This window comes from Nycticebus coucang, chromosome 6 (genome assembly GCF_027406575.1).
Source record: "Nycticebus coucang isolate mNycCou1 chromosome 6, mNycCou1.pri, whole genome shotgun sequence".
NCBI lineage: Eukaryota > Metazoa > Chordata > Mammalia > Primates > Lorisidae > Nycticebus > Nycticebus coucang.
The window spans coordinates 47,526,345-47,549,670 of NC_069785.1; positions in this window are offsets into that span (position 1 = coordinate 47,526,345).

Sequence of the window (23,326 nt, forward strand, 5' to 3'; positions counted from 1 at the left end):
TTAAGAGTACTTCTTACCTCCACCTTTCCTGCCTAACCCCCCACTTCTGTATTGAGGTATGCAATTGCTAACTATCCATTTGACATTGGGGATATGACTATCAGGCTAATCTGTGGGCCCAGTGGACTCATGGTAAGCTAGACTTTTGCCCTTGTTTCCATTTATATCTATCGTCTGTTTGCCCCCACTCTAACAAGTGTCCATGATCACACTTCAGGTCTCCAGGTATCAAGTCAGGTCCTCAAACCCTGTCTCAACAAATGCAAAAAAACTGAAATAATACCATGTACTTTCTCAGACCACAGTGGAATAAAATTAGAAATCAATCACAAAAGAAACATTCAAACCTACACAAAGTCATGGAAATTAAACAACCTGCTGCTGAATGAATGAAATTAAGATGGAAATCAAAAAATTCTTTGAACTGAACAACCAAGGGAACACCAGCTATCAAATCTATGGGGTAGAGCAAAAACATAAACAAAAAAATGCAAGGGATCAACAAGACAAAAAGTTGGTTCCTTGAAAAGATAAACAAAATCGACAGACTTCTTGCCAGATTAACCAAGAACAGAAGAGAAAGGACCCAAATAAGCTCAATCAAAAATGAAAAAGGTGATGTTACAACTGATACCACAGAAATACAAAACATCATCCATGAATACTGTGTAAAATCTTTTTGGGTATAGTCCCTTTCTTTCATTATCAAGACCAGCACATTCTCAGCTGGGTTGTGCTGTGATTTAACCAGAGTTATAGGTCTAGTGGCCGATAGAGGAGATGGGAAGGATCCTATAGCATTGCTGGGGAGAGGTCTTTGCATTGTCTTCCAGGATAAGGGGGAAGGGAGCATGCTAAGACTTAGTAGGGAGGGGGAGCCATTTCTGCAGGCTCAGAAAATTCAGAGGAGTCTAGGGAGTCAAAATCTTCTGGGCATTTCCCCAGATGTCTGTACTTCCCATCAGGTTCTAGGTTTTCCCAAATAGGGGCCTAACCATGGCATTAACAGACCTGCCTTTTTGGGGCATTTGTTCTTTGAAGTTTAGTCATTTGGATCATTACATTCTGGGCCTGGTCCTTGTTTTTCTCTGTCCTTGCACTGCAGGAGAAAAGGACTTCTTTGTGTTACTATAGAGATCCTCTGGCTTTTACACTTGGTTTCCAGTTATTTGTTAATTTCTTTTAGCATCTAGTTTATTTCTGAGGAGCACCAGTACACCTTGGCAGTAACTACCCAATCTCATGTAGTTATTTTTGTCTTCCATAAATTTCAAATGCCTGATACATTGCACTGATGGATGGTAAGAGACAATTAGTACATTGTCTTTCTTTTTATTAATAAACATATCAAATTAATATTATAATTACTTTTGTAGATTGGTCTTTGCTGGTTCATGATTTCTTCAAGGGCAAAGTCAGATCATATTCAACTTTGTGTAAATGTTTTTTGCATAAATGCATGAGATATTTTGTGGGAAGAAGTCTTTTGGAAGGCTCTTAAGTTTTGTCATAGATTACTACTTCTATTACCTATGAGTAGGAATAGCTTAAAATCTATTGTAAAAGTTTTATAAAACAATAATAAGAATTCTACCTTTATTGTTCACAAATAAGATTAGATGTGGACCCACAATACTTGTATTATCCCCTAATGGGCTCTTCATGATGATGAAAGTCAGCTTCATCATCTGAAAGTTGAAGTCTTTTCAAGTGTTCTAAGAAACTAAAAATATCATTTTTTTAAATATAAGGGCTAAAATAGATTTTGAATAGATAAGGCTATATGGTTTCTCTGGAGTATAACTTTTAAATACTAATATAATAATAATAGTTAATATTAAAAAATTACCACTTTAAATGTATTCACTCACTTAATCCTCATAACAACCCCATGAAAAAATTACTGTTATTATTTCCATTTTTTTTTTGTTGAGGAAACTGAAGCACAGTGAAGTCATAATTTCTCCAAGTTCTCAGCTCAGCTCTAAAAATGAACTTTGAACTCAGTTGGTTTGGTACCATGTTTATGCTATATTTCATGTATGTATGTATGTATGTATGTATGTATGTATGTATGTATTTGTTTGAGACAGAATCTCACTCTGTCACCTAGACTAGAGTGTTGTACTATCATAGCTCACAGCAACCTTAAACTCTTGGGCTCAAGCAATCCTCTTGCCTCAGCCCCCAGGGTAGCTGGGACTACAGGGATACACCACCACACCCAGCTAATTTTTCTATCTTTTAGTAGAGATGGGGTCTTATTTTTGCTTAGGTTGGTCTCTAACTCCTGAGTTCAGGAAATCCACTCACCTTGGTCTCCCAGAGTGCCACCACACCACAGTGTGTGAACCACCACACCTGACCTGGATGCTATATTTTAAACAAAATTATCCAACAGTTAAAAAACACATCTCATTTTTAAATAAGTATCTCTTAAAAGGCTCTAGATTATCAGCTCGCACAGTTTTCAAAATGTCAACATTGTTTGTGCAATTTTTTTGTTGATAGTTTGAAATCTGAATTGAAAACAAACTTCATACGATATGGATAACAGACCCGTGAAGTTCTTGGATTTAACATGGCTATAGACCTATTTGAGTATCCTTTCAGCTGAAGGCACATCCTTGTATCACTGGTTTCTTTTATTTATTTATTTATTTATTTTTTGAGGCAAAGTCTTGTTTTGTCACCGGGGCTAGTGTGCCCTGCCATCAACCTAACTCACAGCAACCTCAAACCCCTGTGTTCAAGCAATCCTCTGGCCTCAGCCTCCTGAGTAGCTGGGACTCTACAGGCTCCCACCACTATACCCTGCTAATTTTTTCTATTTTTAATAGAGACAGGGTCTCCCTCTTGCTCAGGCTGGTCTTCAACTCCTGAGCTCAAGGGGTCCTCCTGACTTAGCCTCCCAGAGTGCTAAGATTATGGATGTGAGCCACCATGCCTATCACTGGTTTCTTGACTTGAAGACTGACAGTGACATGCAGCACCCAGCAGGGGTTATGAACCACATCCCTTTCCTTTCATTAACGTCCAAACCTGCCTTCAGGGCCTCTGGCCTTTTCTGCACCAACCCTTTCACACAATCATACATATCATTTGGTCACCAAGCTGATCTGTGCCCTGCTAAGAGGCATTTGGGGATGATAATTAGGACTTATTGCACAGCCCTTAATCTAACAGGACTGACTCAGCTGTAACACACCATAAGTACAGCCCCGACAGGGGTCTGAAAATTGGTTCTGGTTGACTGTCTTTACATGGTCCTGTGACTCATTGCTTAATTTCCTCCTGATGCTTTTGCCATAAAGGTTCCGGAGCCTTTAATTTTTGTAAAAAATGTATCTAATTCTTGGTGTTAAAAAGGTTTCTGGTAACTAATCACATTTATTGGACATCTCAATCTTCAGACACCATTTATACTTACCACCCATTTTTTAAAGCAAGTATGCCAGGTTTAGTTTCTTTATTTGCTGCTTTAAAAAAAAAATCAATGCCAAATATATTGAACACCTATTATGTGAGAAATATACACATTTTATCCTGTCTGCCTTCCCCTCTTTATCATGTACTCTTTCTGTAAAAATCTCCATTAGAAGTCTGGTCTCCCTGTTTATCATACTGTGGTCAGATGTAAGACCTTTGCTTTAGATCCCAGAACAACAATAAAATTGAAAATATTTCTGGTCCTTATGGTTTTTTCAACATGAGGTAAAGTCCCAGCCCAGGCTCCAGCCAGCTGCTCCCCGACGCTGTGTGTGTCTCTGGGAGGGTTAGGCCCATCACGAATGCTGATAACTCACATTGATAACTCACACAGAGTGCCATGTGTGCAGCTATACAGGCACTGGCCTTCCCCATTTGGTTCCACTCTCCAGTCCAAAATGTCATACACTGTAGAGAAGGGTGGCTCCCTGAAGGCAAAGTTATGCTAGTGCTATGTCTCTAGGACCCAGAGTAGTGGCTGGCATGTGGCAGAGAGTCAATAATTATTGAATCAAGCATGATACATCCACAGAAACATGCTGTTTTCTCATTTTTCCTTTTTCATGTGGGATTTGGTTCTTATCATTGTTTTTAGGTTTATTAGTTGGAATTTTTTAAATTTAGCTATATATTTTCTTATAAAAACAACATGCATTACATAGATACTTTGGGAAACAGAAAAAATTAATGAGGAATACAAACAACCTCACACATTAACGCTGTTTACTTATTTTTGACTTGGTATCATAATTTCTAGGTAATTTGGAAGCCATTTTTCACTTGGCATTATATGGGAATATTCCCCTTTACCATTTCTAGAATAATTTTTGGTGATTGCCTGAAGATTTCATCATATAGAATATAGTACTTTGCTTTTGCCTTTGCATATCTACTTTCATCCTTCTCCAGCCTTCTGTACCTTACTCTTTGCCTCTGGAGGCTGATCTCAGGGAGCGTATGAAGGGGGTCCTTGTCCCTTGGGCTTCCTGTTGGGTTTGGTCAATGGGCAGCCCTGGCAGGAGATGGGAAAGAAGGAAGGGAAGGAAGATATAAAGGGCAGGTATTTTATTCTGTTGACTCACTCCCTGGAAGGTCACCTCAGGTTGACTAGGTCCTTTCACCAAAGGCCAACTCTACAGAGTTTTCTTCTTCTAAGATCCAGTAACTATACCTTTCCTCATCCTTTTAGGTTAAGGGGTTTCAGCCAGGATTACTACACTATGTGCTGTGGTTTCCCTACACACACCTTTTTAAATCCTATGTTGAGTGCCATCTTTTTCTGTTGAGAACTTGACTGACCTTTACCACAGTTAACTAATTTCATGAGATTACAACATTATAAATACTGTTTCAGTTGAACTTCTTTGTACCTAGATTCTGGTGCTAATTTCTGATTTTTTTTTAAAAAGGGATAACTTCTAAAATTAGGATTGCTTGTTCAAAAATGAAAAGAAGATGACGTAAGGCCATTGATACAGATCCAAATTGCCTTTTGATGTGAAACATCTATTGTAGGCAGTCATTTGCTGTTTGTATTTCAAATCCCAGTGTCTGAATCTCACTTTCATTGTGGGTGTCCCTAAACATTCAAACCTTGGTGATAAGTAGGGCCCTGCCTCTCACTTTAGAGATGAAGGAAGTAGATATTTCCTTTTTCTACTTACTGCCTGGCAACAAAAGTATAGGTAGAGGAAGTGGATTTTGCCATTGGATGCTCTTGGCCTGGACTTGAATCTGGGAGGGTTGTAGATCTGAAGACAAGCATGATACTTGGAGATACATACTGTGAGCTGGGAGGGAGAACTGCAGGTGCCATGGGAGCTGAAATCACTGTGCCGTGGAGGCAGGGGGTGGGGGGCATGCAGGTGGCCCAGCTGTTGCCCTGGCTGTCTGTGTCCTTGCTTTTATTCTCACAGCTCAGCCGGTGTTCTAAGGCTGCTTCTTTGGCCTCCTCGTTACTTCTTTGTGAATTGACCCCTGAATCATTATAAAATACCCTTTTTTATTTCTCAAAATATTCTTTGTTCTGCAGTCAGCTTTGTCAGATATTACATACCCATTGTAACTTTTTTCTGCTTAATGTTTGCATAGTATGTTTTTCTGTCCTCTTAATTTTTACTTACCTTATCTTTAAAGTGGATTTCTTATATCTACCTTCTTAGCAAATTTCAAATATACAACATGGTATTGTAAACTATAGTAACATTGTTATACACTTAGAACTCCAAAAGTTATTCATCTTGCATAACCGAAACTTTGTAGATCTTAAGCATTTTCAAAACACACACACACATACACATGAAAATAACTATGCAATATATATGTGAATTAGCTTAATTTTGGTGACTATTTCACAATGTATACATAGAACAAAGCATTAAAGAATTTTTGGGTGGTCAAACACAAGGAGGTCACTGGAGGGTGGTGGGATGGAAGCACTGCTCCCCTTTCTGCACACCTTGCCCTATGCACCTCTTCATGTGTATCCTTTACAATAGCCTTTATAATAAAATAGTAAATATAAACAAAATGAAGGCCCCGCAAAAATGTCTTCATCCTACTTTCCAGAAACCATGACCATATTACTTTACAAGGCATAAGAAACATTGCAGATATCACTAAGTCCTGGAGACTGGAAGTCTGAGATTGGTATGATTGCATGGTGAAGTTCTGATATTTATGAAGCACCAGCTCCGTGCCAGGCTGGTGTCCTTCCTTACCTCCTAGTATTCTCCATCTATGGCCTCTACCCTGGACCAGTCTCATATGCTCCCACCTTTAAGTCTCAGCTCCTCAACCTGCTCCTCACTGGACCCACTATGTGGAAGGTGCCGGGCACCTGCAGTGTCTTCTCAAAGACTTTCACTTGTCTCCCTAGCTGAAGTACATGCCCTGGGGATTTAGACATGTGCCTTAATCTCTCATTGCCTCTGCTTTCCCATTTGTATGATGACAATTATAATAATAATGTGTAGTCTATACATTCGTTGTGAAGCTCCAAAAAAGTAATATATGTGAAATGCTTATAACAGTGTCTGGCACAATGTAAGAGTGCAAGAGATGTTGTCTTTCCTGTTAGATTGTAAATCCCCCCAATGTATAACCCCACTTTCATTCCATTTTATAAATCCCATGGGACCTGAACATCTAGCTTTGTCTCCAGTTGTGTACTCAATAAATATTTGTTGAGTAAACATCTGGATAAATAGCCATTGCTACAGACAAAATGTATATGAGTTCCTTCAACCCCAAACCCCCAAATAATGGGATTTGGAGGTGGAGCCTTTAGGAGGTGATTAGGTCATGAGGGTGGAGCCCTCATAAATGGAATTAGTGCCCTATAAGACAGGCCTCAGAGAGCTCTCTAACCCTTTCTACTACGTGAGGACACAGTGAGGTGGCCATCTGTGAACAAGAAATTATCACTGAATATGACAGAGCCTTGATCTTGGACTTCCTAGCCTCCAGCACTCTTGAGAAATAAATTTCTGTTCACCAAAAAACAAAACAACCCCCCACAACTAAATTGTACACCTTAAATATATAAAATTTTTTGGTAAACTATATCTCAATAAAGCTGGATTCTTCCTGGACACAGGAAGTTGTTTCTCTGTCATTTTTATGAATTACTTTATTCCTTTTAGTAAGCTTCTTTTCTATTTAATCATCTAGAGTTTATTTCTATGGTTTGCAGCCAAGAACTTTGAACAGTATAATATTGGTACCGGGAACATATTGCAAGCAACAGATCCTCAGAGAAAATGGGGGAATCATCTAGGCTTGCTAGTTGGGGCAAAAGGTGGTAAAAATCCCTTTGTATAAGGAAAAGGTCTTCTGGCAGCACAGTGCATGTAGTGATGAAACAATCCCTCATGATTACTTGGAACGAAGAGCACACTGAATGCAAAGTTTAGAGAAAAAATGACTTTTGGCATTGAAGAATATGAAGTGGGTGAAAATTTTAAATACTGTGGGGAGGTCTGCCATAGCCAGACCTCACAGGAGTGGAGACAGTGAGATAAATACAATAGCCTTCTTCTCCACCCTCTCAGTGACTGCCATGTTAGGGCTCCCCATTTTCTGAATTTGTCATGTTTCGAGTAATTTTTAGACTATATCATGCACATAATAAATTCCATTTTGTAGAAACTCTGGATTCTGTTAATTTCTTTTTGATGAGTCATGTTTGTTTTATTTTAGTACACAATTAACTTGGTGAAATATAGGCCCCAAACTCTTTTTATTTATTTATTTTACCAGTTCTAAACTCAGTTCAGCTCTTTTATGTTTAGCCCAGGTGCTTTGAGTGTGCTCTGAGCATGCATGATTCAGCAGCAGCCAGAGATGGCAAGCAGAACTTGGATATCCCCTTTCTGGCTCTTTTCCTTTAAAAATGTCTCCTTTGGTCAGTGACAGCAATTGTCTTGAATTTAGTGCTCAGATTCCCAAGGCCAGAAAACCTTTTTTTTTTTCCACCTGTGTGTACTAACTGATCCTGCCTTCAGGAGAGGAGCAGCAGAATGGAGGACTTCCTCCCCTCCATGTGCTACCTGCCCTTGTCCATGTTCCTTGCTGGAATGTACTTTCCTTCACCCTCATGTGCTGTGGTATAGCTGCTTCCTGTGTTATGTCCATATTTCATAGAGCTGTCTCTGGAGGGTTTGTTCCAGATTTTCTTGGCCATTACTGGAAGCTCAATCCTTGTTTTATTTTTTTCAGACATAATCTTTGTTAACCTTGGTAGAGTGCCATGGCGTCATAGCTCACAGCAACCTCAAACTCTTGAGCTCAAGTGATTCTCTTGCCTCAGCCTCCAAAGTAGCTGGGACTACAGGCATCCATAATGTCCTGCTATTTTTTTTTAGAGATGGGGTCTTAGTCTTGCTTAGGCTGGTCTTGAACTCCTGAGCTCAAGCAATCCACCCTCCTCACTGTCCCAGAGTGCTGGGATTATAGGTGCGAGCCACCATACCCAGCCTTCAATACTCGTTTTAAAGTATCTCTTTGCTCTCTTCGTGTATTAGAATGTTCTTCCCCCACTATTAGTGATGTTAGAATGTTCCTTCTCCCAATATGTCCTTAAAAATGCTTTAAGGCTTGCTGTAAAAATCGGAGTCCCTGAATGTTACGCCTTATAGGAGCATTAAAGAGCTGAACCTCTTTCGTGCAGATGAGAAAACTGAGGCCTTGAGGAGGCAGGTATGCTAAATAGTAATAATTCACCCACAAGGAGGGGCGGCGCTGCCCTGGAAGGTGTGAGAGAGACACCTGGGTTTGCTGAGAAATGACACATCTTCTGAAGAGTGAAATGTAATTTGTGAAACCAATTGGGAAGAAACTTTTTCTTTGGTGCCTCTCTGCTGCAGTGATGAGGGTATTATAGACTTAAAGCTTGAAATGAAGAAGAGAAAGGATTTCTTTGGAACTCTTGTCTGAAACTGCCATAAATTTTAGAAACATCCAGTTGGAAAACACATCAAACGTCCTTTCTGAAGCAAGTTGTCACATTTCACACCAGGGCTGGTTTTCTATTTCAGTCTCTGTCTCCTCAAGCAGCTGTGTTCGTGCTGAAGTGAGATTCGAAACGTGAGACAGAGGATGACATGTGTTGCCTCAAGTTAGAAGCCTTTACCGAAAGGTCCTTGTTTGTTTGTCTGTTTAAATAAGAATGCACACCGTTCTCCCCAGTGTCCTCCTTCCCCTGCCCCTCCTCTCTCCCGCTCCTTCAAAACCAACAGGGTTTGAAAATGATGACCTCAGTCTAGTCTCTTGCCAGCAGTCATTCTTTATGCCAAAGCCAAATCCAAACACCTTATTTACTCAGACACCTCGTGGATTGGATGGTTAAAATGTCATAAATCTGTGCTTTCTGGGACTTTTTGTGTTATTGTTTAGATTTCAGAATCATAATACTAAGTTTTAAGGAGGAAGAGAAAAAAAGTCAAATGAAGTTAAAAAAAAAAAAAACAGGGGGAAAAAGGGAGTGAACATGATGTTAAACACAAGGGCCTAAGATAGAAGGCACTTTATTTATTTTATTTTATTTATTTATTTTTTTGAGACAGAGCCTCAAGCTGTCACCCTGGCTAGAGTGCTGTGGCATCATGGCTCACAGCAACCTTCAACTCCTGGGCTCAAGCGATCTCCTGCCTCTACCTCTCAAGCAGCTGGGACTACAGGTGCCTGCCACAACACCCGGCTACTTGTTTGGTTGTAGCCGACATTGTTGTTCAGCAGGCCCGGACTGAATTCGAACCCGCTAGCTCAGGTGTATGTGGCTGGCGCCTTAGCTTCTTGAGCCACAGGCGCTGAGCCAGAAGGCACTTTATTAAAGTGTAAAGTACTTGCCATGTAAATTACCTAAACTTGATGTAATCAGTGGGAGATTGTACTTTGAAATAGAAGAAATGTAGATTTTTAAAAAGTGACCTCATTTGGCAACTTCATATTTGGAGTTACACCCCCACTCCCCCCCAGTGGCACCTGTGAGGGATGAGACACAGTCCTAGTGGACTCTGGGGACTTGACAGCCATTTGTTTACCCAAGAACCACAAATCCATTCCAAAACAATCAAAACCATATAACTATTAAATGAATAAATAGGGATTGATTTGTAGACCTGGAAGGATGCATTTCCTCACGTATAATCTCTCCAAGACAAGCAATTAGGAAACCTCTTTCTGTTCAGAGGACAAAAACTGTCTGAGTAGCATGGGATAGGAGACAGTTTTAGGTTTACATTTTGGTTGAATGCAGCATGTGTAGAAGGCATTTACTGCAGGGGCTAGCACCTGGAGGGTGCATCTGTGTGCAGTAGGATGGATGAACAGTATAACATGCTGTCATCCTGAAATGGCATCTAGTAACTGCTCTCCTGGGGTGGGTTCATGCAAGTAACCCTACAGGTACAAGGCTTTTATTTGGAGATCAGGAGTTCAAGAAGTAGTGATTGAATACAAAATGGCTTTCTCTAAAATCAGTTATTAAAAATAAACTCTTGCCATTACTAACTTTCTCAGTTTAAATGGAACTGACACAGTGACCAAATAATTGGTAGTAATTGCAGGCCTGGTGTCAGATTTAATAAACCTCTCAGACCACAGATCCTTTAAAGATGTTGCTAGTTCGTCTCTATTACAAGATAGGACTTTCACATCCTCCAGCACCTGATTCCTGTTGCTTGTATTCTACGTCAATATGATATTTTTTGCTTTTTAATAAAAGAGCTGTCATTTCTAATAAAAATTGAAAAAAATCAGCCAGGGAAATAATACAATTGATGGGTATCATAGACGGAAACATACTGAATAAGCACATTATCTTCGAAAACTTGAAATAGAATCTTGACCTGAAGCTGGACCACATGCTGGGATTGTGACTCACCGCAGAAAGAGGGAAAAGGAGTCAGAGGAGAGTCTTCATTTCTGAGGTTCCTCAGGCTGATTGCCTTGCCTCCAGCAGGTCTCTCCCTTAAAAGAGGAGAGAACTTTTCTGATCTTGGCTGAATAGAAGCTGAATATGCTTTCTATTTTGGGGGGGATGGACATGGATTTCTTCTTTTTTGATCATGTGGCAGAGTGAATTTGCAATATTCTACACCTTCCTGCATTAGAATTATATATGTCTGTGCCCTTTGTCATGTGATCCCACAGTCCCTTCCTTTAAAGCATGGTTCTCAACCTGTGGGTCGTGACCCCTTTGTAACAATGAAAATACATGGTGGCATTAGGAAGGTTGAGAACCACTGCTTTAAAGTGAGGTGTGTGGAGTTCCCCACTCTATGGATGCTGGGATTGCCTGCACTTGCCTTGGCCTGTGGAATATACGTGAGACAGGTGGTATATAGGTTTGGGGCCAGGGCCTCAAAAGCATCATGTGTTTCAGCTTATGCTCTTTCACTGATAGTTCTGTGCATGAGAAAATCATGCCCTGTATGATAAAGTATCTGGCCCAAGCAGGATGAGAGGCACATGGAATTTACCTGATCCTGACCTGTAGTCTGAAGCAGAACTATCTCAGTTTACCTGTATGGAGCCAGAAAAATAAATGCTTGAGTTTTGGGGTGTTTTGTTATGCAGCATTAGTGTGGTGATAGCTGACTAATGTAGATATGTGGTGGGCCTGTGACTTAAGTGGGGCCAATTGACTATTTCTCACTGAGCCCTTAGAAATGGAAAGAGAGGCACAATAGGGGAACTCTAATAGCCATTATTTCTGATGACTGAGTTAGAGTTAGGCAGCTTGTCAGTGTCTGGGAGGTGGCAAAGCCCTGTAGACCCATAGTTGGTGATAATGGCTACAGTCAACAGTGCTGGTGGTGGTTCCTCAGCAGATTGTTCTGTGTGTGTGTGGGGGGTCTTCACTGTGTCTCATAGCACTTAGCGTCTGCTCAAGTCTCGTTTGCCAGGCTTTCTATGATTCTTTGATGTGTTCAATGTGCTTTGGATAAATTTTCCTTTTATTCTTATGTTTACCAGTGATATATTGCTATTTTCTATTCTTTCTTTCTTTCAATTTTTTTTTTTTTTTGTAGAGATAGTCTCACTTTATTGCCCTTCGTAGAGTGCTGTGGCATCACAGAGCTCACAGCAACCTCTAACTCCTGGGTTTAGGTGATTCTCTTGCCTGAGCCTCCCGAGTAGCTGGGACTACAGGCACCTGCCACAATGCCCCACTATTTTTTTTGCTGCAGTTCGGCCAGGGCTGGGTTTGAACCCGCCACCTCCAGTTTATGGGGCCAGCACCCTACCCACTGAGCCACAGGCACAGTCCATATGTTGCCTATTTTCTTTCTTTTATTGTTGGGAATTCATTGAGGGTAAAATAAACCAGGTTACACTGATTGCATTTATTAGGCAAAGTCCCTCTTGGAATCATGTCTTGACCCCCAAAGGTGTGGCACACACCAAGGCCTCAACCCCTCTCCTTCCTTCTTTCTCTCTCTGCTCTCCCCTTCCCCCACCCCCACTGTGACCTTAATTGTCATTAAGGGTCCTCATATCAAAATTGAGTACATAGGATTCACGCTTCTCCATTCTTCTGATGCTTTACTAAGAATAATGTCTTCACTTCCATCCAAGTTAATACAAAAGATATAAAGTCTCTATTTTTTTTAATGGCTGAATAGTATTCCATGGTGTACATATACCACAGCTTGTTAATCCATTCCTGGGTTGGTGGGCATTTAGGCTGTTTCCACATTTTGGCGATTGAGCGGCAATAAAAAGTCTAGTGCAAGTGTCCTTATGATAAAAGGAGTTTTTCCTTCTGGGTAGATGCCCAGTAATAGGATTGCAGGATCAAATGGGAGGTCTAGCTTGAGTGCTTTGAGGTTTCTCCATACTTCCTTCTAAAAAGGTTGTACAAGTTTGCAGTCCTACAAGCAGTGCAAAAGTGTTCCCTTCTCTCCACATCCATGCCAGCATCTGCAGTTTTGAGATTTTGTGATGTGGGCCATTCTTGCTGGTCTTAGATGGTGTCTCAGGGTAGTTTTGATTTGCATTTCTTAAATAGATAGGGATGATGAACATTTTTTCATGTGTTTGTTAGCCATTTGTCTGTCTTCTTTAGACAAGGTACTATTCATGTCTCTTGCCCATTGATATATGGGATTGTTGGCTTTTTTCATGTGGATAAATTTGAGTCCTCTATAGATCCTAGTTATCAAGCTTTTGTCTGATTCAAAATATGCAAATATCCTTTCCCATTGTGTAGGTTGTCTCTTTGCTTTGGTTGTTGTCTCTTTAGCTGTACAGAAGCTTTTCAGTTTAATGAAGTCCCATTTGTTTATTTTTGTTGTTGCTGCAATTGCCATGGCAGTCTTCTTCATGAAGTCTTTCCCCAGGCCAATATCTTCCAGTGTTTTTCCTATGCTTTCTTTGAGTATTTTTATTGTTTTGTGCCTTAAATTTAAGTCTTTTATCCATCTGGAATCAATTTTTGTGAGTGGAGAAATGTGTGGGTCAAGTTTTAGTCTTTTACATGTGGATATCCAGTTCTCCCAACACCATTTATTGAATAGGGAGTCTTTCCCCCAAGGTATGTTCTTGTTTGGTTTATCAAAGATTAGGTGGTTGTAAGATGTTAGTTTCATTTCCTGGTTTTCTATTTGATTCTAAGTGTCTTTGTCTCTATTTTTGTGCCAGTACCATGCTGTTTTGACCACTATGGCTTTGTAGTACAGCCTAAAATCTGGTATGCTGATGCCCCCAGCTTTATTTTTATTGCTAAGAACTGCCTTAGCTATACAGGTTTTTTTCTGGTTCCATACAAAACGTAGAATCATTTTTTCCAAATCTTGAAAGTATGATGTTGACATTTTAATAGGAATGGCATTGAATAGGTAGATTGCTTTGGGAAGTATAGACATTTTAACAATGTTGATTCTTCCCATCCATGAGCATGATATGTTCTTTCATTTGTTAATATCCTCTGCTATTTCCTTTCTGAGGATTTCATAATTTTATTTCTTTCTTTTTTTATTAAATCATAGCTGTGTACATTGATATGATCATGGGGCATCATTCACTAGCTTTACAGACTGTTTACCAAGTTTCACATATACCCTTGTAAGATGCACTGCTGGTGTAATCCCACCAGTCCCCTTCCCTCTACCCACCTCTCCCCTCCCTCCCCTCCCTCCCCTCCCTTTCCCCCTTCCCCCTATTCTTAGGTTGTAACTGGGTTATAGCTTTCATGTGAAAACCCTAAATTAGTTTCATAGCGGGGCTGAGTACATTGGGTACTTTTTCTTCCATTCTTGAGATACTTTACTAAGAAGAATATGTTCCAGCTCCATCCATGTAAACATGAAAGAGGTAAAGTCTCCATATTTCTTTAAGGCTGCATAATATTCCATGGTGTACATGTACCACAATTTATTAATCCATTCATGGATCGATGGGCACTTGGGCTTCTTCCATGACTTAGCAATTATGAATTGAGCTGCAGTAAACATTCTGGTACAAATATCTTTGTTATGATGTGCTTTTTGGTCTTCTGGGTATATGCCCAGTAGAGGGATTACAGGATTGAATGGCAGACCTATTTTTAGATCTCTAAGTGTTCTCCATATCTCTTTCCAAAAGGAATGTATGAATTTGCATTCCGACCAGCAGTGCAAAAGTGTTCCCTTTTCTCCACATCCACGCCAATATCTCTGGTCTTGGGATTTTGTGATATAGGCTAGTCTCACTGGAGTTAGATGGTATCTCAAAGTAGTTTTGATTTGCATTTCTCTGATGATTAAAGATGATGAGCATTTTTTCATATGTCTGAAGGCCACGCGCCTGTCTTCTTCAGAGAAGTTTCTCTTCAAATCCCTTGCCCAGCCTGTGATGGGATCCCTTGTTCTATTCTTGCTAATGTGTTTGAGTTCTCTGTGGATTCTGGTTATTAAACCTTTGTCAGAGACATAACCTGCAAATATCTTCTCCCATTCTGAGGGCTGTTTGCTTGCTTTACTTAGTGTGTTCTTGGCTGTGCAGAAGCTTTTTAGTTTGATCAAGTCCCAGTAGTGTATTTTTGAAGCTGCTTCAATTGCCCGGGGGGTCCTCCTCATAAAATACTCACCCAGACCAATTTCTTCAAGGGTTTTCCCTGCACTCTCTTCAAGTATTTTTATAGTTTCATGTCTTATGTTCAAATCTTTGATCCAGTGAGAGTCTATCTTAGTTAATGGTGAAAGGTGTGGGTCCACTTTCAGTCTTCTACAGGTTGCCAGCCAGTTCACCCAGCACCATTTGTTAAATAGGGAATCTTTTCCCCACTGAATGTTTTTAATTGGCTTGTCAAAGATTAAATAATGGTAAGTAGCTGGATTCATCTCTTGGTTCTCTATTCTGTTCCAGACATCTACTTCTCTGTTTTTGTGCCAATACCATGCTGTTTTGATCACTATTGATTTGTAGTATAGTCTGAGGTCTGGTAGCATAATTCCTCCTGCTTTGTTTTTATTTCTGAGCGATGTCTTGGCTATTCGAGGTTTTTTCTGATTCCATATAAAACGAAGTATTGTTTTTTCAAGATCTTTAAAGTATGACAGTGGAGCTTTAATAGCGATTGCATTGAAATTACATATTGCTTTGGGTAGTATAGACATTTTAACAATGTTGATTCTTCCCAGCCATGAGCATGGTATGTTTTTCCATTTGTTAACATTCTCAGCTATTTCTTTTCTTAGAGTTTCATAGTTCTCTTTATAGAGATCTTTCACATCCTTTGTTAGATAAATTCCCAACTATTTCATCTTCTTTGGCACTACTGTGAATGGGATAGAGTCCTTAACCGTTTTTTCAACTTGACTGTTGTTGGTATATATAAAGGCTACCGATTTATGAATGTTGATTTTGTTTTTGATTCTTTTTTTTTTTTTTTATTAAATCATAACTGTATACAATGATATGATTATGGGGCATTATACACTCACTTCATAAACCATTTGACACATTTTTATCACAGTGGTTAACATAGCCTTTCCGGCGTTATCTCAGTTACTGTGCCAAAACATTTACATTCTACATTTACCAAGTTTCGCAAATACCCCTGTAATATGCACCACAGGTGTGATCCCACCGATTCCCCTCCCTCTACCCACCCACCCCCTTTCCCACTTCCCCCTATTGTTAAGTTGTAGCTGGGTTATAGCTTTCATGTGAGAGCCCCAAATTAGTTTCATAGTAGGGCTGTGTACATTGGGTATTTTTTCTTCCATTCTTGGGATACTTTACTAAGAAGAATATGTTCCAGCTCCATCCATGTAAACATGAAAGAGGTAAAGTCTCCATCTTTCTTTAAGGCTGCATAGTATTCCATGGTATACATATACCACAATTTATTAATCCATTCGTGGATCGATGGGCACTTGGGCTTTTTCCATGACTTAGCTATTATGAATTGGGCTGCAATAAACATTCTGGTACAAATATCTTTGTTATGTTGTGATTTTTGGTCTTCTGGGTATACGCCCAGCAGAGGAATTACAGGATTGAATGGCAGATCTATTTTTAGATCTCTGAGTGTTCTCCATATATCTTTCCAAAAGGAATGTATTAATTTGCATTCCCACCAGCAGTGCAGAAGTGTTCCCTTTTCTCCGCATCCACGCCAACATCTCTGGTCTTGAGATTTTGTGATATAGGCTAGTCTCATTGGAGTTAGATGATATCTCAGAGTAGTTTTGATTTGCATTTCTCTGATGATTAAAGATGATGAGCATTTTTTCATATGTCTGAAGGCCGTGCGCCTGTCTTCTTCAGAGAAGTTTCTCTTCAAATCCCTTGCCCAGCCTGCGATGGGATCCCTTGTTTTTTTCTTGCTGATGCGTTTGAGTTCTCTGTGGATTCTGGTTATTAAACCTTTGTCAGAGTTATACCCTGCAAATATCTTCTCCCATTCTGAGGGCTGTCTGCTTGCTCTGCTTACTGTGTTCTTAGCTGTGCAGAAGCTTTTTAGTTTGATCAAGTCCCAGTAGTGTATTTTTGAAGCTGCTTCAATTGCCCGGGGGGTTCTCCTCATGAAATACTCACCCAGACCAATTTCTTCAAGGGTTTTCCCTGCATTCTCCTCTAGTATTTTTATAGTTTCATGTCTTAAGTTTAAATCTTTAATCCAATGAGAGTCTATCTTCGTTAATGGTGAAAGGTGTGGGTCCAATTTCAGTCTTCTGCAGGTTGCCAGCCAGTTCACCCAGCACCATTTGTTAAATAGGGAATCTTTTCCCCACTGAATGTTTTTAATTGGCTTGTCAAAAATCAAATAGCGGTAAGTAGCTGGATTCATCTCTTGGTTCTCTATTCTATTCCAGATATCTACTTCTCTGTTTTTGTGCCAATACCATGCTGTTTTGATCACTATCGATTTGTAGTAAAGTCTGAGGTCTGGTAGTGTGATTCCTCCTGTTTTGTTTTTATTTCTGAGTAATGTCTTGGCTATTCGAGGTTTTTTCTGATTCCATATAAAATGAAGTAATGTTTTTTCAAGATCTTTAAAATATGACAGTGGAGCTTTAATAGGGAGTGCGTTGAAATTATATATTGCTTTGGGTAGTATGGACATTTTGATAATGTTCATTCTTCCTAGCCATGAGCATGGTATGTTTTTCCATTTGTTAACATTTTCAGCTATTTCTTTTCTTAGAGTTTCATAGTTCTCTTTATAGAGATCTTTCACGTCTTTTGTTAGGTAAATTCCCAAATATTTCATCTTCTTTGGCACTACTGTGAATGGGATAGAGTCCTTAACTGTTTTTTCAATTTGACTGTTGTTGGTGTATATAAAGGCTACCGATTTATGAATGTTGATTTTGTAACCTGAGATGCTGCTGTATTCCTTGATCACTTCTAGGAGTTTTGTAGTAGAGTCCCTAGTGTTTTCCAGATACACAATCATATCATCTGCGAAGAGTGAGAGTTTGATCTCTTCTGACCCTATATGGATACCCTTGATCGCCTTTTCTTCCCTAATTGCGGTGGCTAAAACTTCCATTACAATGTTGAAAAGCAATGGAGACAATGGGCAGCCTCTGGTTCCTGATCTGAGTGGAAATGATTCCAATTTAACTCCATTCAATATGATATTGGCTGTGGGTTTGCTGTAGATAGCCTCTATCAGTTTAAGAAAAGTCCCTTCTAGACCAATTTTCTTGAGTGTTCTGATCATGAAGGGATGCTGGATATTATCAAAAGCTTTTTCTGCATCAATTGAGAGAATCATATGGTCTTTGTTTTTTAATTTGTTTATGTGCTGAATTACATTTATAGATTTATGTATATTGAACCAGCCTTGAGACCCTGGGATAAAACCAACTTGGTCATGATGTATAATTTGTTTGATGTGTTGCTGGATTCTGTTTGTTAGGATCTTGTTGAATATTTTTGCATCTATATTCATTAGTGATATTGGTCTATAATTTTCTTTTCTTGTTGGGTCTTTTCCTGGTTTGGGGATCAGGGTGATATTTGCTTCATAGAACGTGTTGGGTAGTCTTCCTTCTTTTTCTACATTTTGGAACAGGTTGAGTAATATAGGTACTAATTCCTCTTTAAAGGTTTGGTAGAATTCTGACGTGAAACCATCTGGTCCCGGGCTTTTCTTTTTTGGGAGGTTTTGTATAGTTGATGCTATTTCTGAACTTGATATGGGTCTGTTCAACATTTCCACTTGATTCTGGTTAAGTCTTGGAAGGTGGCGTGCTTCCAAGTATCGGTCTATTTCCTTCAGATTTCCATATTTCTGAGAATAAAGTTTCTTGTAATATTCATTAAGGATTTTTTGGATTTCTGATGAGTCTGTGGTTATTTCGTCTTTGTTGTTTCTGATTGATGATATTAGAGATTTTACTCTTTTTTTCCTGATTAGGTTGGCCAGAGGTTTATCTATTTTATTGACCTTTTCAAAAAACCAGCTTTTTGATTTATTGATCTGTTGTATTATTCTTTTGTTTTCAATTTCATTTAATTCTGCTCTAATTTTGGTTATTTCTTTTCTTCTACTGGGTTTGGGGTTGGAATGTTCTTCCTTTTCCAGTTGCTTGAGATGACCCATTAAGTTGTTAACTTCCTCTCTTTCCGTTCTCTTGAGGAAGGCTTGCAGTGCTATAAATTTCCCTCTTAGAACTGCCTTTGCAGTGTCCCAGAGGTTCTGATAGTTTGTGTCTTCATTGTCATTTTGTTCCAAAAAATTGGTGATTTCTTTCTTAATCTCATCTCTGACCCAGCTATCATTCAGCATAAGGTTATTTAACTTCCATGTTTTTGTATGGGTATGCAGATTCCTGTTGTTACTCAATTCAAGTTTTATTCCATGATGGTCCGAGAAGATGCATGGAATAATTTCTATTCCTTTAAATTTACTGAGGTTAGACTTGTGACCTAAAATGTGATCAATTTTGGAGTAAGTTCCGTGGGCTGATGAGAAGTATGTGTATTCAGTTTTGTTGGGATGAAATGTTCTGTAGATGTCTGCTAAATCTAAATATTGGATGGTTAGGTTTAAATCTAAGATTTCTTTGCTCAGCTTCTTTCTGGAGGATCGATCCAACACTGCCAAGGGAGTGTTGAAATCTCCAACGATTATGGAACTGGAGGAAATCAAGTTACTCATGTCTGTTAGAGTTTCTCTTATAAATTGAGGTGCATTCTGGTTGGGTGCATAGATATTAATAATTGAGATCTCGTCATATTGAGTATTACCCTTAACAAATATGAAGTGACCATTCTTGTCCTTCCTTACTTTTGATGGTTTAAAGCCTACTGTATCTGCAAATAAAATTGCAACACCTGCTTTTTTCTGATTACCATTTTCCTGAAATATGGATGACCATCCTTTCACCCTGTGTCTGTATTTGTCTTTTAAGTTGAGATGTGACTCTTGTATGCAACAAATATCTGGCTTAAGTTTTTGTATTCAGTCAGCTAACCTATGCCTCTTTAGAGGACAGTTTAAGCCATTCACATTGATGGAGAGTAAGGATAAGTCTGGTGGAATTTTTGGTGTCGAGTTTTTCAAAGTTCCAGTGGACATTTTTAATACTTTCGCCAGTGTGGAAGTTGGAGTTTGATCCGAAGTTTCTGAGTGAGTTTACTTTTATGGTATAGGATTGGGTTGGTCATTGTGGAGGATAGGTCTGAGAACATCCTGAAGAGCTGGTTTACTTATGGCAAATTTTTTCAACATATGAATGTCATTGAAGTATTTAATTTCTCCATCATAGATGAAACTCAGTTTAGCTGGATACAAGATCCTGGGTTGAAAGTTTTTTTGCTTTAGGAGATTAAAAGTTGATGACCAGCCTCTTCTTGCTTGAAAAGTTTCAGCAGAGAGATCTGCAGTTATTCTAATATTCTTACCTTTGTACGTTATAGTTTTCTTTCGCCGGGCTGCTTTGAGAATCTTCTCTTTCATGTTAACTTTAGTGAAGCTAATTATGATATGTCTGGGAGATGGCTTATTGGGGTTGAATCGTGCTGGGGTTCTGAAGCTGTCTGCTATCTGAATTTCAGATTCTCTGGGCATGTCTGGAAAATTTTCTTTCATAATTTCATGTAGAAGGGCCTCTGTGCCCTTGGCTGCCACTTCATCAGTCTCCGAAATTCCTATAACCCTTATGTTATTTTTTTTCGAATTATCTGAGAGCTCTCTGAGTGAGTGATCCGTTTTTGCTCTCCATTTCTCTTCCTCTTTGAGAGATTGGGAGCGTTCGAAGACTTTATCTTCAATGTCAGAAATCCTTTCTTCTGCTTGCTCCATTCTGTTACTGAGGGATTCTACTGTATTTTTCATATCTTTGAGGGCTGTAAGTTCTTGTTTCAGTGTGTCTAAGTCTTTGGTGGTTTTGTCTTTAAATTCGTTAAATTCTTGAGACAGTTTTTGAATTTCTCCTCGAATTCCTAATTCCATTTTATTAATCTTGTCTGCAAACCAAATTCTGAATTCGACTTCTGACATCTCAGCCAGTTGTTTATGAATGGGATCTTCAATCACATCTGCCGTATCTTTTCTTGGGGGGGTTGATCTATTCTGGTTATTCATGTTACCAGAGTTTTTCCGCTGATTCCGCCCCATGGTTTACTCCCTTTGGTTTTTCCCCTGGGGTTTTATCGAGGGCCCGTACAGTGTTGTGGCCTGAGAAACTGGGGCCCTGTCTGGTGTGGTGGAGCAAAGTGGTTCTGTCTTGTTTTCAGCTGGTTTCTGTTCGATCCTATTGCAACTTCTACTCTGGCTTGAAGTCTCAGCTGTGTGGAAAAATCAGCAATTAAGTCACCCCGCCTGCCCACCTCTGGCCCCAGTTGGAAAAGGAGAATCAAACCTTCCTACAATCGCACACCCAGGGCACCACCTGAAAAGTCCTCAGTCTATTAGCCCAGTTCAAAAGGTCCGAATCAACTGTCTCAATCGGCACTTGTCTCAGGTGGAAGGGTTCAAGAGGTCTCTGGGAACTGGATCACAGGGGCCTGGTGACTCCTCTGAGACAGCTCACCCCAGTGCAGCATGGAGTCAGGAGGAGCCACCCAGCAAACAGAGCAGTCTGGGAAGGTTGACGTCTCCTTCCCCACTTTGCCCCTCCGTCGGACCCAGTCACTGGTATCTCTGCAGATGGCTAACCCAGTTGCCTGCAGTGAACAGACACTCCCGGGGTTTGCACCTGCCTGAATCGCAAGGAAGTCTGCCAGGCCCCCGCAGACTGCCGCTATCTAGCAGGAGGAGATGGGGCCTGACATCTTTGAGTGTTTGATGCAGGTGATGGGAAGGAGGTGTTCACTCAGGCTTAGCCCCGTCCCTGATGGATGCTGCTAACAGAACAGAACAGACAACTTTGTGAGGTTCTGTCTCTGTTCCTGTCGTCGCCTACAGGAGACGGGCTGTTTTGAGTTCAAACGTCTTTGCTGCTGGAGAATTGCGTCTGAACACCTCTCTGGGTCGGCCCCGCCCTGGAGGCTTCTGGGTTTGTGAGCCGTGTCACCGGTGGCCTCCTCTGGTTGCCCAGGGAGACAGGGGGTGTGGCCTCAGAATATCCAGAAGTGAGCGTTCTGCCGTTAAAGAAAAAACGGCTGTTGATCTACCTCCAGGGAACTGCTGCTCTGGTGTGGGCACTCAGGCGACCCTTTTCTCCTCTGTCCCGCGCCCCAGAGTCAGCACTGAGCGGCCGCAGTTTGTGCTAGGTCCACACCCCTTAAGAGATCCCCCAAGAATCAGAACTCTTGGGGGATGGGCCCCCAGACCCGGATTGGGAGTGGGGCGGGGGGAAGCTAGAGTTTCATTCAGTTTCACGCAATACTATGGTCCGGGGAGGGCTCCTGCACTGCACCGCAGGGAAGTGCTGCCAAGGCTTGATTTCCCCTCAGCAGAGTGCCCTCTCCTCGCTCACGTATCCCGGAGTCAGCGCTGACCTGACGCAGCTCAGGCACTGTGCACTCCCCTCGAGAAATCACCCAAGGAGCCGAACTCCGGGGGGATAGGCCCTCAGACCCCGAGTGAGAGTAGGGGTTCTCAGCTCTCAGCGGGGAGGCCAGAGTCTGATTCAGTCTTGGGCCCCCTAGGCCCGGGGAGGGTTGGTGCACTGCACCACAGGGAAGTGCCGCCAAGGCTTGATTTCCCCTCGGCGGAGTGCCCTCTCCTCGCTCACGTGTCCCAGAGTCAGCGCTGACCTGACGCAGCTCAGGCACTGTGCACTCCCCTCGAGAAATCACCCAAGGAGCCGAACTCCTTGGGGATAGGCCCTCAGACCCCGAGTGAGAGTAGGGGTTCTCAGCTCTCAGCGGGGAGGCCAGAGTCTGATTCAGTCTTGGGCCCCCTATGCCCGGGGAGGGTTGGTGCACTGCACCGCAGGGAAGTGCCGCGAGGCGTGACTCCCCCTCAGCCCGGTGCCCTCTCCTCACTCGGTGCGCCTCAGAGTCAATGCTGACCAGTCGCAACTCGGGGACTGTCCACTCCCCTTGAGAAATCACCCAAGGATCCGAAGTTCTGGGGGACAGGCCTCCAGACCTCAGTGGGCGGGAGGGGAGCGCCGGGGATTCAGGGTTGCCGGCAAAGGATTCCCAAAGTTTTATTCAGCCCTATGTCCGGCAGGAGAACGCCACGGCACCCCAGTAGGGGAGGTAGGTCCAGTTTTTAGAAGGTCTCTCCCGTGGAGTGTAGTGGGAGGGGCTTTAATTTCTGCCCGCTTGTTCAATTGTGGGGCTCTTGAGCCGGTCTCATGGGGGAGGGGGACTCCCGTCCGCTTGGTGGTGGATTTTGTACCTTTTGTTTGCGTCCTTGTGATCACAACTTGCCTCAGCGGTGTTGATGTGCGTTCTTCAGCCTTCTCTCTTGGTGAGGCTCAAGTCCACCAGGATACTT